The sequence below is a fragment of the Propithecus coquereli genome, unplaced genomic scaffold, assembly GCF_000956105.1.
Source record: "Propithecus coquereli isolate 6110/MARCELLA unplaced genomic scaffold, Pcoq_1.0 Scaffold96, whole genome shotgun sequence".
NCBI classification, from domain to species: Eukaryota; Metazoa; Chordata; class Mammalia; order Primates; family Indriidae; genus Propithecus; species Propithecus coquereli.
Window position 1 is genome coordinate 432,193 of NW_012155951.1, and position 4,684 is coordinate 436,876.

Sequence of the window (4,684 nt, forward strand, 5' to 3'; positions counted from 1 at the left end):
CCCTTCCCCAGAGGGTCAAATGAACAATAAATGCACAAGTGAACAGCTCAGAATGGGAAGAATGCATGTCTGAACTGACACAGCCTTACACGTTTCTCGTGGCCTTTTTAAAAACAGTTTGTAACTCCATGTATATTTTATTCCTGCAATGATATAATTCTTCATCAATATAGTGGCATTAGTTAGATAAATAGTTTTATACTCTAGAATCTTAGGGGAAATCTTCCTGGTGCCTTTTATGACTCCTGTGTCCCAAATACTTTTTCAAGTATTCTTTTTTCATTTGTGTAATCGCCCATAATCCTGTTAAAGTCCTCCCCCTGTAATGATTCTCTCTGGTGTCAGGTTTCCAAATCTCAAGGGTGGCTCATCTATGTGTGAGGAATTGGTTTTTTTTTTGCTTATTTATTTATTTATTTTAATTTCAGAATACTATGGGGGTACAAACATTTTGGTTACATTTAATGAGTTAGCCTTGCCCAAGCCAGGGCTACAAGTGTGCCCATCCCCCATACAGTGCACTCCGCATCCATTTGTTGTGAGTTTACCCACCCACACTACCCCCCTCCCACCAAACCGGCACCCGATGAATATTTCTTCCATGTGAGCACCTTAGTGTTGATCAGTTAGTGCCAGTTTGATGGCAAGTACATGTGGTGCTTATTTTTCCACTCTTGTGATAACCTCACTTCAAAGGATGGGCTCGAGCTCTATCCAGGATAACATAAGAGCTGCTAGTTCACCACTGTTTTTTGTAGTTGAGTAGAACTCCATGGTATACATATACCACATTTTATTAATCCGCTCATGTATTGATGGGCACTTGGGTTGTTTCCACATCTTTGCAATTATGAATTGTGCTGCCATGAACATTTGAGTGCAGATCTCTTTATTATAGAATCTTTTTTTCCTTTGGGTAGATGCCTAGCAGTGGGATTGCTGGATCAAATGGTATTTCTATTTTTAGCTCTTTGAGATATCTCCAAATTACTTTCCACAAGGGTTGTACTAATTTTCAGTCCCACCAGCAGTTAAGAGTGTTCCAATCTCTCCACATCCATGCCAGCAATTGTTGTTTTGGGACTTTTTGATAACAGCCATTCTCATTGGAGTTAGGTGATATCTCATTGTGGATTTGATTTGCATTTCCCTAATGATTAGAGATGTTGAGCACTGTTTTGTATGTTTCCTGGCCATTATTCTGTCTTCTTTGGAAAAGTTTCAGTTTGTGTCCTTTGCCCATTTTTGATGGGGTTGTTTTATTTTTTCTTGTTAATTTTCTTAAGTTCTATATAAATTCTTGTTATCAGCCCTTTATTGGGTATGTAGCATGCAAATATTTTTCTCCCATTCTATAGGTTGTCTATTCACTCTAATCATAGTTTCCTTGGCTGTGCATAAGTTTTTTAATTTGATCAGCTCCCATTTATTTATTTTTGTATATTGTTTTACTCTGTTTCTTGTCAATTCGCTGACAGATGGGACTACTGATGAATGTAGCTGGAGCACCCTCCTATCCACTCGGAGCACTGCTTTCTGTGCTTGGGGTGAGACCGCAGCAGCAGACAGAACCACTTCACACTGTGACTGCCCTCTCTTTGTGGAAGATGGTGGCTGCCCAGCGCTGCAGGGGAGCCATGGGCACATAGGTGTGGTGATGTGCAAGGAAATTAGGGAGAGGTACCAGACTCCAGGGTAAAGAAAAATGCCCTGGTTTTATTTGAGACATCATATTTCACACAGAAATATCTCCTTGTGCAGGATGCCTGCCATTAATTTAGTAGGAAATAGAAAGGAGCTCAACGGCTATATTTTGTTGCACAGAAGCCCGCACTTAGAAGGACCCCCCCACTCAGTTACACACTCCACTGTCATGATCTTCAAATTCTTAACAATGTTTGAACAAAGGGCATGCTTATAAGTCACGGAGCTGGTCCTGAGCACATGATTTTGAGTGTGAAATCCTGCACACCTCCCCACGTGTTGGTTTCATTTCAGCACGAGCACATGACTGGGGGCCAGGTCACTTAGCATCTATGGGGTTCAGGAGAGGAGGACACAGAATTTAAAGTGAGATCAAAGGGTCACCTGGTGCCGTACCCTACAAGCTGGTATCCCGCAATCCTATGAGGGGGTGCACATCTGTGCCCAGGACTCTCTGGTCCAGGAGACAGAGGGACACACAGCACAGCAGTCTGGTGCCCAGGGCAGGACCAGAATAAAACGAGGGATTTTCTAGCTCGAGGCTCATGTTTTATGGTTTGGACACTTGGGATCACAAAAAAAAGTCCCTTCTCTCCGTGTGGCATTGTCTCTTAATAAAGTCACATTGCGTGTGGTTTGCTTGGCCCCAGCACACTTGGTATGAGACATGAAGACCAGCTAACAAGTCATCTGATGAGAACTCAAAATGATTTCCTTAGAGATGATTATTTTTTGTCAAAATATTGTTATAATATGAGTGAATGAATGGATTAGAAAAAAGCGAATGCAAATATATGAATATTTTATAGAAACAGCCTCTGCCAGTTTGGAAGACCCTTGGCGGTCATTTCATCACAGCATTTACTTCCAGGTAGGATTGTGCCTAGTGTAGACCAGATGTCTCACATGGCTTCTACACTTCTAAAACCATAAAACTGTCCAGGAGCACCTCACTCTCTTGATTATTTACTAAAGAGGAGGTGTCTTAATGGTTAGATTTCATAAATTTCCATTACAACACTATCTGACAAAACTTATCTATAGCAATGAAAGTCTTATTGCTGGCTGTGAAGGGTGGAGAGAGGCATTGCAGAGGGGCAGGAGGGAACTTTTGGGTGATGGAAATGTCCCATAGGTTAATAGCAGTGACAATTACATAGATATTGCTCAAAAATAACTGACCTGCCCGTTTAAAATGTGTAATGTAATGTTTGTTTACCTTTTATAATTCATATATCAATAAAGTTGATTTTAAAACGTCTGAGGAGGGATATATGCTACATTCACAGATTTTATGTAATGAATCATCAGGCATATATATTTCCATTTCTGTGATTTCTGAGTCCTCAACCTAAGATTTCTAGCAAACTTATCTGTATCTGTTGTCGAGCATGGGGAGCAGTGGAAGAGGCTGTCTGAAATGAGCAAAGGGAATCAGGCATCTAGATTTCTATTACATGCTTGGCACTTTATGCTTGTTCAATGTTGTATCTAACCCTGCAGATGGAAGGTACTAGTCTCAATATATAGGTAATAAAACAAACAAACTAGGCCCCTAACCTAAGCCTCAGGTCTTGATTAGCTAATGTTGGATTGGAATCAGGGCTCGGTGTCATGGCACCTGGTCAGAAATCTTTTCCTACATCACTGTCTCCAGGGTAAACTGATCTCTGTCTACATTTTTATTAGAGCCAGCAGGTCCGAAAGGGACATAGGGGACAACCTTCTAATTTTTGAAGATAAGTATCTTTCCCCATGCAAATGCATTAGAGCATAGAGTTATAAACACGAAACTTAGAGACAGATCAGGGTTGGAGGAGTCTCACAGTGCTGCATCCTAATAGCTATTTAATTTGTTCAGGTTATTTAACTTATGGGTCAATTCCTTCATCTGTAAAATGAGAATGGCCTTTGCATCTTAAGGTTTTTCTCTGATAGTTGAATTTCTAATTAATTAAAATTTTGCAAATTAAGAATTTCTATCTGGTATATAGTAAAATGACAATAAATGATGGAACTATTATTTTTTTCTGAATCTTCTTATGGAACAGAACTGAACTGTGAATGTGCATTAATGTATTCAGTGCTTGCAGTTCTGCAAATGACCCTGTCACTCATGTACCAGATGGTTTCATAGAAATAGTCAAAATTATACATTTAATACTGCAAACGTTAAATGTGGTATATACATGCAACAGAAAATTGTTAAGCATGAAAAAAAAATCCTGCCATATGTGACAACTCGGATGAAGCTGGAAGACATTATGCTGAGTGAATAAACCAGGCATAGAAAGACAAACACTACGTGATCCTGCTTATATAAGGTAACCGAGATAGTCAAACTCATGGAAGCTAAGACTGGCATGGCAAGTTTTAAGGGTTGGGGAGTGGGGAAAATGGGGAGTTGCTGTCAATAGGTATAATATTTCAGTTAAGCAAGATTGATAAGTTCTAGAAATCTGCTGCACAACATTGTGCCTATAGATTGTGATAGTGCATTATATACTTAAAAATCTATTAAAAGGATAGATCACATGTTACATATTCCTACAATAGTTGGGGAAAAAATGCTGGCAAAAGGGGGTAGGTAGTGGAAGAGAGAAATTTTAAAAAATGAAATATGCATAATTCGAAAACTGAGTAAACTACTTTAAATAAGCAAAAAGAAAAAAAAATAATGCAGACCTTAATACTTTAAAAGGCAATAAACATACTATTTTCATTGTTTACTATTTTCATTGTTTAAATTTTTTCCTGTTTTTTTTCATTTTCTGTTTTATATGTTACAATCTCTTATACAAAGTACAGGTCCCCAAAAGTTGTATTGAATAAGGAATGAAATAAATTAACTAATGAATAACAGTTATTCATGGCCTTTCCCTCAGGGTAGATTGCATGAGGTACAGGAAGACCACACTTTCTCTAAAAACATCCATTGCCTTTGCTGTGCAGCTGGGAACCTCCCTCCTCTCTCAGCCTC